This window comes from Ochotona curzoniae, unplaced genomic scaffold (assembly GCF_017591425.1).
Source record: "Ochotona curzoniae isolate NIBS_2020 unplaced genomic scaffold, NIBS_Ocur_1.0 contig_3819, whole genome shotgun sequence".
In the NCBI taxonomy this organism is placed as follows: domain Eukaryota; kingdom Metazoa; phylum Chordata; class Mammalia; order Lagomorpha; family Ochotonidae; genus Ochotona; species Ochotona curzoniae.
The window spans coordinates 49,881,338-49,896,296 of NW_024466004.1; the positions used below are offsets into that span (position 1 = coordinate 49,881,338).

Sequence of the window (14,959 nt, forward strand, 5' to 3'; positions counted from 1 at the left end):
CTTTCAATTTCATTTGCTAAGACAAAACACTAAATAAAACTCTCCTTCTCTCTACTAAGCATCAAAACAGTAAATTGTTTTAGAAGTAGATTCAACTTAAATACTTTTTCTAGAGACCAGTATTCTCAGTCCTCCATTACTGTCTTTTCTTTACCTCAATCCAATTTAGTGAGTAACAAAGTTTCCAATTAATTAGGTTTAGAATATCATGTAAGATCAGTGCTTAACAGTTTAGCTGTATTTAAAAGCTCCACTTTCACTCACAAGTGGGTAATCCTATATATCTGTATTACTTTAATGTATTTGTTAAGTTAAATCCCTGTTTCAATAATTTGAAAGTCACAATTTTTTTCAAGAGGAAAACTGATAACCGTATAAAAACTTTATTTCAAGCTAGCAAGGGTAGACAACTGGGGTACAAGAATCAGCACCTGTGAATACACATGACCACATTCATAATTATATTGTGTATCATTATCTACGTTAGCAAATATAATCTTAACATTTGTACCCCCGATAACTTGTTAAATCAGTACATTGAAATCCATAAAGAAAACCGGCAACTTTATAAAGTAAAATTGATGAAACATATCAGCTAAAGCATCTAAAGTTGCACAACTTCTCTTCCTGGATATTTATTTGACACACACATATCTGAAATTCAGAGTTCAGTAGATAAGAAACCTATGCTATGTATTGCCTTGGACAACAGAGTCAGCCATAGGGACTGGCTGACAGCTGAGTATAGAAAGACAGCTCAGAGATTTACTTGGAAGCAGCCTTGTAATCGTGCATTTGACACCTTCAGAGATGAAGACTAAAAATAAACTATGATCAGACTATATTAGATTTATTTGAAGGGTAAAATGAGAGGGAGAGAGTGAGGGAGGGAGAAGGAAGGGAGGGAACAGAAGTTGGAGAGGGAGGGAGGGAGGGATGGGGGAGAAAGAGGGAGGGAGAGATGGGGGAGAAAGAGGAAGGGAGGGATAGGGGACAGAGATAAGTTCCATCTGCTGATCCATTTCTCAAATGGCTGGAACACCTAGGGCTGGGCCAGGTTGAACCAAGGAGCTTAGATCTACTTCAAAAGCTTCCACTGGGTAGCAGGGACTCACACACACAGGGGCCACATTGCACTGTCCTGCTGGGTGAATTAGTAGAAAGTTGAATTGGAAGTAGTGTAGCCAGGGCTTGAACCTGCATATGGGGTGTGGGCCTGGCCATGAGCAGCTGAACCTGGTGTACTACAATGCTGGTCTCCATAATTGCTTTTAGTTAACTGAGCAAACCTGTGTAAATAGTCGGAAGAAGCGGCTGATTTTCATGAAAGCTTGCAGAAGAAACTTGGAAAAATGGCAGTTTGTACACGTACATGTAAGTGTATGTATGAACTCTCCTGGTAAGAAGCAAAGTTTGGGGCCAATGTTGTGGTACACAGTGCTAAGTCCACAGCTTAAGTGCTTGGGTTCCTGTGATTCAGGTCAAAGTTGGGAATGTTGTTTCAGCTTAAGGCTTTGGCCTGGCCCTGCCTTGGCAGTTGTAGGCACTTGAGGAATAAATTGTAAGATGGAGGATAAAATTAAATTAAATTGATAAAAATTTAAAAAGATGTGAACACTTCTTTGGTTAGAAATTATTCCCTATAATTTCTGAAATATGTTATTTTTTTTTAATTTGCGGGTATACTGCTTAAAATTAAGGACTGATTCAGTAAATGGGTTCTGTTTCCTCAAGAAACAATGTTATGAAGACAGAAGGTGCCACCATGGAAATAATCACATAATAATAAGCTATATCTGAAAAAGACAACTTTGAAGAAGTAATTGTAGACATATGTAAAATGAAAAAAAAATAGAGGATTTTCTCCTTGCTTAGGCTTCATTTAAGTATGTAAAGTTACAGAATTTTGAGTGAAACTGCAGTAAGGAAGGAGCAAATGATTGTTTAAGTTCATTAGTAATCGTTACTACCTCAAACACCAGGTAGCAATCTGCCCCGGGCATCGCTCTAGCCCCTCTGAGATTTGCCTGTTTGTATCTCCGTTACATCCTCAGCTACTTCCTCAGGACTCGCAAGCCTTGCTGACAGTCACGAACAGGCTGTTTTAGTAGGAGCCTCTTCCACTAATCTTTTGATCTTAAGTTGGGTTTTAGAAAATGTACATCTTGTCTAGAATGATGAAATGCGCTCAGTAAAACAACAGGATTTGGACTCTGAATTAACAAAAACCAGAAACTTAACCAGAAGAAATGTGTATTTCAATGGAAGATGCTACTAGAGTCATGGGATGATTTTTCATTAAACCTTGTTACATTATACAAAACAAATATACGGAGAGGCTACACATGCATGTCAATAGGGTTTTAAAAAAAAAGATTTATTTTATTTTTATTGCAAAGTCAGATACACAGAGAGGGGAGACAGAGAGGAAGAGCTTCCATCCGCTGATTCACTCCCAAGCTGCCACAACAGCCAGAGCTAAGCCAATCCAAAGCCAGGATTTGAAGCCAAGAACCAGGAGCTTCTTCTGGGTCTCTCATGAGGGTATGAGGTGCCAAGGCTTTGCTTGGGCTGTCCTCAACTGCCTGCTCAGGCCACAAGCAGGGAGCTCTATCGGAAGCGGGGCCGTGGGGATCAGAACTGGTGCCCATAAGGGATCCTGGCACGTTTAAGGCGAGGACTTCAGCTGCTAGGCTACTGCGCTAGGCCCTCAATAGGGTTTTCATCCCCCAAGACATGGTGAAACTCATCTTTTGGTATGGAAGTCAGAAGGGCTTAAAGAATTATACTTTATCTTGCAGTCATACACAATATTCAACCAAAAGTTACACTGGCTGACTTAATCAGCACCCATTTGACTTAGGTTCACACCACTTTGTGTCATTTTCAAAAACAAATGCAGAAGTCCAAAAAAGAAAAAGCCTGTCCCATTAATGGATGGAATTTTCAAATCTCCTAAACTATTCAAAAGAACTAGCCAAAGGACATGGAAGAAGCTATTATTTTCAGATTGCAGAATCTAATGAAAACAGTCTTTCAAATAATCTTAAAATTACAATAATTATCAGATGTATAAATCCTATTATATCTCAAGAAAGTCACTGAACTTTAGTTCAAAACTCATATTATTTTCTCAAAAACACAGGCATGCTTAGAGCTCACACAGTAAGACATGAGAAAACAGGTGTTATATGGAAATCGCTGATTGGCAGAATAAAAATGAGGCCATTAAAAATAGACTGGTTATACATTACAAAACAAATAAATGCATACACAAACAACTGCCAGTGAGATAGCTAATGATACATGTTACAGGTGATATACCTAAGAGCGTACTTTGCGCATCTGATGTAGAGTCTGTTTAGGGAGAAAGTTGTTAGTTTCAGATCATGTTTGTTATAACTAAATGTCTTCATTTAGTAATTCATAACATTACCGACTATTTAATGTTTAGGGTTACAAATATTTCGGTTCCAGGGCAAACTTTTGAGAAGTTATATTTAGAGACAACAAAGAAAAATAGAGATTTTCAATACCAGATGTCTGGGAAGATCCCATTTGGATTTGAGCTACTTAAATTTGCAATCATGTATTTATACATCTAACAGAGCTTCTGTTTCCCCCAGAATCAGAAAATTAACTAGCTTTGTAGCATCTTTCTTGATCTGCCACCCGTGCCCTGAGGATTAGAGACTCCACCTGAGCTTGTTTTACAAGCATAACAGAAAAAATTAATCTCTGCTGGCAGTGCTCCCACTGGGATACTGATGAATAATGATATCCCTCTTTTGCTGCCCTCTCAGTCCACTAGAAAAGCCACTCTAACCCGGCAACGTGGAAACTGCTGAAACCATTCCAGCTGTGGATTAGCAGGCAGTCAAGCATCCATCTGGTCGGTGTGAATCAAGAGAAAGCAAACATGCATTCTTATGGCTAGAGTCATATTCAAAGCCTGCGATATCTGAGACAAACATGCATATATGCAAGCATATGTACATAGACACATAAGCATATATTATTTACGTATGTATAAATTAGGTAAGCACACACTGTAAGGTAACATTCCTTTATGTAGTTTGTATTTTATTTTATTTTTTGTACTTCAGATGTTGGGAAACAAAGTGAATTTTCAGCAGTTACAATAGTATAGCTATTAAGTACAGCTCCGATTAGGCTCATTAACTACAAACTGAATTTTCAGAATGAAATATGAGACTACATCAGGGACATGTACATTACCAGATATATCAAATGTGATAATCAACTTACTTGTTTTGTAAGAGGATGGCTTTATCAACGGCCTTATCTTACAAATACATGGATGAGGTAGGATCTGTGGATTTTACATTCCACAAAAAGGAAAGAACAATGACTCTGGATCTACAAGTAGCAAGATTGCATTTATCAGGACTCTTATGAGCTGTTTATTAAAGAGCTCTCTAACACTTCAATATACTAATAGTGTAATGATGACTAATGTTTACAATGATAGCCAGAGGAACTTTCAAAGATCTTTAGGGTCAAAAGTATATATTTTCATTTACATACATGAAATATGCCTCACCAACAGGCTAATGTAATGTTCCCAGTCCATGCAAAGAAACACTCATCACTCTGGAGTTGGGCTTAAGTAACAACTTATTCTCCTTTTGTTTTGCTTATCTTTGTTGCGTCTGTTGGTTATTTTGATATTTTACTGTTGCTCCTACCCCTTTTTTTCATTCTCTCGATAAAAATAATAAAAGTAGCTCAAAGTCATAATCTTTTCTGTGCTTTCGGTATTGAAAGACTGTCAACTCAATCATTGATTCTGCAAGAAAAATTGTTCACTTATCAGAAGTTGTCATCTGTTTGGCATTTAGCTTACACATTTTCTGTCAGTGACTGATGAGTAGCAGAAACATGTCCAAAAATGATATAGAAATGACAATATAGATGATAGAGAAATGATAGAGAAAATCCAAATCTCCTAAATTGAAGCCAGTATTTATAAAATAAATCTCTGTTACCAAAAACGACTTTAAAATTGAAGTTACAGTGTTTGTGTCAACTGCATTTTTCAATTGGGTTACCTATGAAAATGCATTAAATATGAGAAAGCATAAAGTTCTGTGTATCATAGGGAATTGGCATTTAGGAGTTTCTTCTACTTTCATTTTTTTTTTTTTCAAAGCAAAGTTAAGTTCTGTTGGTGGGAGTGTAGGCTAGTACAACCACTATGGAAGTTAGTACGGAGAATGCTAACAACACTGAAAACTGATTTATTACACGATCCAGCTGTCCTACTCCTGGGAATATGTCCAAAGGAAATCTGCATATGAGAAAGTGACCTGTGATCCTATAATTACAGCAGCACAACCATCAATAGAGAAGACATGGAAATAACCCAGATGCTGGTTGAAAGAGGAATTCCCAAAGAAATTGTAGTACATTTATCTACACCAAGGAATGCTACTCAACCACTAAAAATAATGAATTTTTACCATTTGTAACAAAATGGTACCAACAAGAGAACATTCTGCTCAGTGAAATAAGCCAGTCACAAAAGGACAAATACCGCATGTTCTTTCTGATATAAGGCAACTTCCACGCAAAATACACAGCAAATAGATACACAGGTAAACATGTATATACATGTATTCTCAGCTATAAACTGTATAATGGAGACTAGCATTCTGGGACGTGGAGATAAGCTGCAATGTCATGATGCACTTAAACAGCAGAGTGATGGACTTGTGATTTTTAAAGGAGTATACTATGTTAATAATATGAATGAAAACAGTGTGGGGAAAGGGTAGGGGATGGGGAGACTAGAACAGGAAATCCCTGTGCCTATGAAACTGTGTCATGAGAAAAAAGCTTAAGTTACAACTTTCTGAAATAATCAAATTTCTAGGACATACTTACCTTGGATTGGATTGTCAGCTGAAATACATTATAAAATAAGGGATCCTTATTCAGGATAATTTAAGGTTGAAATAAAATCTGGATGTCTCAAATACTACTACCACCTCCACGGCAATGAAGATCCTTTCTGTGAGTACAATTAAATGTGAAAATAAGAATCATTCACTACTTTGGATTTAGGAGTCAAAATGTATCCAGTGTACACTTCATCATCAGGCAGGAAATTCCTCTAAGTTTCTGCCATACAAAATAACTTATCATAAAAATAGTAATTTTAGATCTTTCTGTGTTGGGATTACAGTTTGCAAAGAATTTATTCACAGGTAGTGCTGTGATCTGAATGTGTCCCTGACAAGTTCATGTGTTGGAAATGCAAACATCAAACTCCTATGTTAATTGTGTCTGGAGGTGGAGCCTTTGGGAGGTAATTAGAATTGGACGATGTGATGAGCATGTGCTACCCATGGCAGAAACGGTGGCATCACAAGAAGAGAAAGGGAGACCTGAGCACACTTGCTCTGTTCTGCCAGGTGATGTTGCTCACCACATTATTTCGCAGCAGACAGGCTCTCAACAGATGATGACACCTTGTTCCTTAGTTTCCTAGCCCCCCAAACCACAAAGCCAAATAAAATCACAATCCTTACAAATTACTCAATTTCAGGTATTTTGCAACAGCAATGGGGAGCAAAGTAAGAGAACTAGTTAAACCCTGTTTTCAAAAGAGCTTCTGAAAACTAATCAGGTAATTGTTAAGTCAGCCTGTATTGTGTGACAATGTAAATACGAGTATCTTAGTATTAGAGAGTGCATAATAGTAATGAATAAGAACATACTAAAATCAAAAGCATCTTTTCCCACTGATTCTCCTTCAGAAACTCAATTTTATATTTGAGTGATTAAAAGTTTATACATGGTCTCTGACTTGAAATGATTCAATTCACACTTTTTAGGAGTTCACATTGTTGAAAAGTTATGTACATTTAGGTATAAATCACAGCTTTTTTCCTGGGTTATTAATGGGTGGTGTGATACTCCCTTACAATGCTGCACAGAGGCAGTAGCCTTGGTTCCAGTAAACCACTCTCTTATGAGGGTAGATGGTTTATATTCCACAATGCTGTGTATTGTTAGGCTAGCATTTTGCTAGGTTAGGTGTATTAAATCCATTTTTGGCTTAACAGTATTTTCAATTTGTAATTTACTATTATAAATTGAGGAGTAACTATATTTTAAACACGAAATTTTAGAAAATATTTCTAATTTTTTTCTTGCTATTTTAAATAATTCTGTGAAGAACAATTATTAGATAAACACTGGTATATACACATCTTGACAACACATCAGTTGAATCAGTGACAACACATCAGTAAATCACGTGGATTACAGCTACAGGAAGCAGAGTTTTTAAATCTTGAAAAAATGTTACTAGGTATTATCGCATGTTTGTTTCTAGAAAGCCTTGATTAAGGAAGATGCTGTATAGCAGCATATGGAACTTCTAATTCATGTGCTCTCGTCAAGAATAAGTACTGTCCTTTTTGAGTTTTCAATAATTTAGTGGACTTAAAAGATTACTACTAATTTTTAAATTTCAATTATTTTCCTGGATCAATGAGAATTTTCCTTTTATTAAGTTATTAGAGCCTCACACAGATAAGTGAGAGATGGCATGAAAACTGGTACAAGGTAGGGAAGGAGACCCTCAGCACACAGATTGGCGTAACATTTAGAGAAGTACAGGACAGGGGCAGCTGAAGACCCAGGATATGGCCTGAGTTGGGGCAGAGTGAATTAAGCTGCTGATTCAGATGTTCTCATCCCCTATGGGCATTGGTTCCAGACCTAGCTGCTCTCCCTCCTCTGAGCCAGCTCCCCACTTATGGGTCTGGGAAGGCACTGGAAGTACTTGGGTCTTACGACTTAAGTGAAAGACACTGAGTTCCTGGCTCCTTGCTTTAGCCTGGTCCTTCCCTGGTCATTGTGGTCAACTGAGAATTGAACCAATGGATAGAAGATAAATCTTTCTTTTTCTATTTTTGTAACTCTTTCTTCTCCCTTTGTCTCCTCCCTCCCTGTAACTATCCCTGGCAAATGAATAACAAAAGACCTTTGGACAAAAACAAACAGAGAACAATCTCATATGGCAGGCTGAGGAATCCAAATTTATTGTGCAAGATTCTTCAAGAGAGAGATTATTATGTCTTACATATAAAGTATAGCACATCATTATTAATGAAAGGTAATGACAACAAATATGAGGGGATACATTAAATCTTCACCACATTATTTCATTTCCTCCTCTTCTCCTTTGTTTTATGGAGCAGCATGTAGTTTAGACAGATTAAGTGAATAGACCAACGCCTCATGTTAAAAAATGTTAGTTATGTCTTTTTGACCTTGAAGTCCATGTTCTTAATTAGCTTGAGATTCTACACACTCCAGATATGCTGGTACAAATTACATGTTTGGGAAAGTTTAGTTTTGTTCTAAAGCATAGGGTTAATTCCTTTCTTGAAGGCAGGCATTATCTATTACTTATTGTTCCTTGGGAACAATGGTTAGTAGGAGCTAGGAACTGTTGGATTTTGAACATGTGTAAGAATGATGCGTAGAAGACTACTGAGTATATAAAACTGCTTCCAAGAGGATGAACACAGTGGACTAATAAGAGAAGGCAGTGAAGGAGGCAAAAAAAAAGCATAGTAGAGGAAGGAACAGATTATAAAAGCATAACGTTAAAAATAAAAAGGGCATTTAAGTCCTCACTAAATACTAAAATGACCTGCTTATTTAGATATGATTCCTCCCTTCTGCAGCATGTACTAAGTAATATAATGCTTGCTTAATTATTTAGGGAGGGAAAATACTAAATATCACAGCCCAACCTAGAGTTGGCATTACTAACAAGCTAGATTTAATTTACCAGAACATTAACTGCAATTGAATTGAGAGATTTTTCCAGATGAATATAGGCGTAATAAAATGGCCAATTTGATTTGACTGATTTTTTTGTCTGCCAGGATCCCAATGGTTTCCTGGCTCTTTTGCAATTACTGCTTAGTCCCAAAAGAAAGGACATTTTTTTTTTCTTTCTCCTGCAGCTTCCTCATAGCTTTCAAGCCCAAGTTCCTAATTCAAAGAAGTGCTAATCCATTTGCAAGCATCTCAGTGAAGGAGTAATCACCCAGCCATAATCACTATTACTAACCATAATTACCTTATGATTTCTTCTAATTACTAAGTGGTTTTTAACAAATATAAATAGATGAGCACTCTTAGGAGCACAGACATTGGTCTGGAAGCCAAGGTAGTATCTCATTAAAGAATCCTAGCCTGTTGTACTGAGGATAGGATGATCCGGCAGTAGAGAACCATTACTGCTAGACTCCAGTGTACTCTAAAAGTCAGAGTCACAGGCTTTAGCAAAATACGAACCTGAGGAGAGAGGAAGGAGGAAATTAGCCAGCAGAGGCAGAGCAATCTAAGAGAGATAATTCAGAAAATGCCACAGGGGTGGATGATGAACATGCTAATTTGTTACAAAATAAAAAGCATGTTATAACATCATGTTAGGTTGTTATATATGATACTACAAAATGTGTATAAAAATATTTTGTTAAACCCATGATATATAATATCATGTTACACACATGATATTTTGTATTAAAATTTATCAAAAAGAAAAGAAAATATCACATCAAAGATATTTAGATCCCTAAATAAAGTTATTTAATTAAAAAAGTTTTTTACACACAAAAGCACCAGCTAAACATGAAAGAATACATGTATTAGACAAGGACAAAGATTACTTGGGATAATAATGAATTTTTTTGGCTTTATTCTTTTAAGAATAACAAACCTAAAGGTTCCTTAGTCTAAACAGGCTGCCTTCTGACAGACAGACTTAGGAACCTTAGAAAAATGTACAGCTATCTAGAGCAAGGCAGCTGTGAATGCAAAGCAAAAGAAACAATTCACGCTAAACCAAAACACAAACATTGATCTAAATCATAAATGCTCTGATAAATACCCCTTAAATATTTCATAAGCATTTACATATTAACCATCTAATTATCTTACTGGTCATTGGATTAATCCTGAGAAGGCAAGGATACAGACAAGGTTTTTTAAAGAATGAAGAAATCTGAGACTAAGACATTAAATTACTTGGACTTAGACAAAAAGTTCAAGCCGTCATGATGACACTGGGACCTATGCTTCAGAAATGATTCCACCATACAATGGCCATCTCAGTCTTTTCATGGTCTTAGTCTACTTCTGCAGGTCTTCCCCACTTCCTCATTTTTAACTTAGGAACCTGCTTAGTTTATGGAAAAATTAGACAAAAGGGAATTTCCTTATTATGCCAACAGTAATCTGTCTGCAGTCTAATACTCTTGTCTTCTATTATAATAGACGAGTTGTATTTACTTACTTTAGCTAAAGGCAAGTTTTCCATTTATAAATTGAGTCTTTGTTCCCTTTTGTCTTAAGAACTGTACTCCTTCCTGTGTCATTACTACCCTCAGCTTTGTATATGACACTTTTCATCACCTACAAACATTCTACCAGATCTTTCCAAAAAGAAAAAGGAAAATAACTCCTTATCATTTCTTTTTCCTAACTTCAAGTTAAAATTCACTATTTCTTCTGTCTCTACTTTTAAAAATCATTTGGCTCTCAAATAACACTGTTGTCTCAACCACTGAACTGATGATTATTTAAGACCTATCATCTCCATCTTACCAAGTTGAACAACTAATCTCAATGTCCATATAATTATATCTTGATGGTCTTTTACCCCAGTTAATCTCCCTATTTGAAACAGCGAGACAAAAGGAAGGAAAAAAGGGGATGGAGAGAGAGAGGCAAGATTGAAGGCAGAGGGAAAGAAAGAGAATGGAAGGAAGGAGGGAGGGAGAGAGGAAATCTACTAGTTTACTCCTCAAATGGCCTCGACAGCTGAGATGGAAACAGGTCAAAGCCAGGAGCCAGGAATCCCATCTGGGCTTTCTAAGCTGTATGGCAGAGACTCAAGTACTTCAGCCATCATCTGCTGTTTCCCCAGGTACGCATTAGTGAGAACCTGTATCAGAAGCAGAGGCAAAGCTGGGATTTTATGTCACGCTCTTTTTTTTTTTTCTTCACTGACCCACTTTTTCCTTCTATCTCCAATTACTATATGCAAAAGTTCCCACAAATCAATCTTTAGACTTCTCAACCCTACTCCCAGCTTAGACTATCTCAACCAATCCGGAAACTCTTGAATACCATCCATATGGTTGATACAAGGCCCCCACAACCAAACACATACACACTGAGCTATGATTTCAACCAGTATTCATTACTTAATTCTCCATCACTGAGTTGTTTCGGATGAGACCTGGATGTAATTTTTGTTTCCTTTTTTGATTTAAAATTAGTCCATCATCAGTTTCTACTGGCTCCACCTTCAAATCATCCTGAGTATGACTATTGCACAGCACTTAATTTGCATCTATGTTATCCAAGCCACTGTTTTCTTTCTGAACTTGTGTAATAGCCAGCTCTCTGCTAAGGAGCCAGAATGATCTTGTCCAGTATAAATCATGTCAAATCCTTCCAATGGCTTCTCGGAACACCAGGAGGAATCAGAAATCTTTAGCAGTACTCTAGGAGGACCTGGATCCTGAAAAACAAGCTATCCAGCTGCTCTTACTACAAGGGGAATATTGGTTTCTCAGCTCTTTCTTGAAACTGCAAAGCAACAGTTTAACATTTCCTCTGCCAGGATTATCTCCTCCAGGGCTTTTGCATCACTTACAACTTCATGTCCCTTAGTTCTAAGTTCAGGTATTTTTGCTTCACAAAGGCTTTCCTTAATAATCCCAGTTACAAAATTCTTAAATTCCCTATTTTGGTCACCTCACTTATATCAGTTGAAATTATGTAACCTGCCTCTTCATCGGTCTATTGTCTGCCTATTCTACCAGGAATACAAGGGATGTGGGTGCTGCAGTACACATTGTTTGCCTTAAGGCCCTACACCTGGAGTACACTGAAGTATTAGTATGAATTACAACAATATTAATAGTTAACATTCTCAGAAGACTATGAGTGAGCAAAGAGTTGCTCTAAGTGTTTTGTCTGCACTGAGTTAATTTTCCCAATAACCTCATTAACTATTATTAATATTAGCATAAAGTACATGAAGAAACTGAGGCTCAGAGGCTAAGTTCCTTCATTTAAGATTTATGAGATAGGGCCCAGCACAGTGGCCTAGAGACTAAAGTACTCGCCTTGACCACGCTAGGATTCCATATGGGAGCCGGTTCTAATCTTGGCAGCCCTGTTTCCCATTCAGCTCCCTGCCTATGGCCTGAGAAAGCAGTTGAGGACAGCCCAAAGCCTTGGGACCCTGCAGCTGCATGGGATATCCAGTGAGGATCTGGGCTCCTGGCTTCGGACTGGCACAGCACTGGCCATTGGGGCCACTTGGGGAGTGAATCATCAGACGGAAGATATTTCTCTCTGTCTCTCCTCCTCTCTGTATATATCTGGCTTTGCAATAAAAATAAATAAATCTTTAAAAATATATATATGAAGTAACGGCGACAGGATTTAAACCAGCACAGTTTGATTCCAGAGCCCAGTTCATAAGCTTTCATAGTAACAAAGACACCTATAGTGGACTAATTGGATGAATAGTGAAATGTCAGATAAGCCATCATATGAAATTTCTCCAAATTAAATGGTTTGTTGCTTGTAATCTAGTGAATATAGGAATTAGGTAAAGCTAAGTCATCCTCTACAGGCAGAAACTCTTTAAGATGTGATGTAACTTAATGACAGAGTAGTAAGTTATGAGGTGGTTACAAAAACAGTGGTAATAGCATAAGTCTAATAGGCCTGGAATCCCCCTGCACCTAGACTCCTGCCTCTTATATTTAAAATGGAAGGACCATAACAAGAACTAGAAGGGAGATCAGCAGACAAGAAATTGTCTTCTGAGAAGATGATAGGATAGAAACTTCTAAGTAGACTATGTAATAGAATTTATGTTACATGCTAACTCTTAGTGTCAACAATATTTGCAGTTGGGATATCTGAGGGGGCGGTGGGAGCAGATTATTTGGTTATGATAGCAGAGTCTCATAGGATCAATGCCCTCAGGACAAAGATACCAGAGAATGTCCCAGACTCTTCTGCCATGTGAAGATACAGAAATGTAGGCCTTTAATGGACACTGAGTTTCCAAGTGTCACAACTGTGTAATCATCAGCCTCTAGAATTGCAATACATGGTAAAGTCATACAGTCTACGGCAGTTTTCATGGAGTGTGCATACCAAATAATGAGGACTACCAGTGGGCTGATAACAACCAATGAAATGGGGGAGAACAATATATTATTCATTACATAAGGAAATCTAGCCAGGGTTGGGAAATACACTGTGAAAGGGTAACTGCTGTTTTCACCAGCAATAACAATGCCCATTTTTTAAAAAAGTTTACTAAAGAGATGGAAAGAGACAGCAAGAGGAAGAGTGAGTGTTTCTTTGCACTGTTCACCCCCTCCCAATAAGTGCAATGCTCTCATAAGATGGGAACTCAAAGCACATCAGAAAATCAACTACTTGAGCCAGTGCGGCTGCTTCCAGTGTCTGCATTAGCAGGGGGCTGAAATGAGGAGACAGAGGGTATAGAAAACCGGGGCACCACAACATGGGATATGGGGATAACCACTCGGCCTTTCCATTTCACTTTTTAAAAACTTCCCAAAGTAGTATTATTCACAAGACTGAATACAGTAAGGAGATGGGCACATGTTATGGCTTATTTTTAAGTACAGCATGATACATTTCACATTAGAAAACACAGTAGATTTTTAAAATCACAAATTCTGTTACTAGCTTGTTAGTCACTCTGAGAATGAACATTGTGATGGCTTTACAATTTGGCAAGCATACTATAAATCATTGGTGGTACACCTGAGAATGGGTGAACCACACTAAAAAAACAACACCGCAGTAAAACTGCTTTCAAAAAAACCCCAAATTAGTAGTGATTTACTTTACCAAATGATTTCATGATAGGGTTTACTGGAAGCAAACTGTAACAGATTGATAAGTATGACTTCATTCACATAATACCATTCCAGATTATATTTGCAATTTCAAAAATGGTTTGAGCTTCCCTTTGAAAACATTTTTTATAAGATCCAATGAGCCTGGGGATCCAATCATGTCCATGAGCTAGATTGGTAACTTTTTGGGGAGGGCAGTGTCAACAAGTTTTCTGCATTGAATTTTACAGGCAGGTGTCAATGTTTCCCATACATAGATAAAACTGTCAAGAGGCAATGGCATGGAGCAAGAATCTATGTGACAGTCTGTTTTTTCGGGTTCACTGGGTTTTGGGGCTGTGGCATAAATCTTCATAAAAAATATGCACGTTTCTTTTATTTCTTTGTTATTCCTCAAGTGCACTAAACATTTAGCAAAGCATATTGAACACTGAAAAACTACAAAATATTTACAAATAACTTTGACTTAGAAGGTTACTGATGTGTTTTGCAGATATAAGAGGCCCAAAACAAGAGGCCAAATAGACAATAAACAAAAAATATAAATAGTAAAGGAAAAAGAAATTTGAAAGATGGCTGGGAAATATGAACTGTAATCACAACTGTGCTCTCTGTCAGGAGCTAATTTTCAGGTATAAATTTGTATTAATGTGCTACCTTGGGAAGAGCTAGATCTTTTTTTCAAATGGGAATATTAATCTGGGTGATAACAGAAGAAATACTAAGGCTATTTCTCTTTGCTAACTAAACTCACTTCTTAATTAACAATTTTATTTAATCATCAACCTTTAGAATCCTGGTAATTGACATTTTTATTCCATACAAATACACACACATGGAACAATAATTTCAAACAGGACAAATTCCAGTTAGTATCACAAATGGATATAGTTGCTTAAATCAGAACATAGCAACTTAAAAATCCTTAAGTAATCCGGTAAAGTGGAGGCAGTTTGACAGGAAAATATTTTTCTCTGCTAAAGAAA

General features: G+C 37.1%; 1 protein-coding gene across 1 annotated transcript in view; it reads right to left on the minus strand.

The window, feature by feature from the left end:
• Window positions 1–14,959, minus strand: part of ASCC3 (activating signal cointegrator 1 complex subunit 3) — a 294,902-nt gene that overhangs the window by 45,043 nt on the left and 234,900 nt on the right. The window lies entirely within an intron of this gene.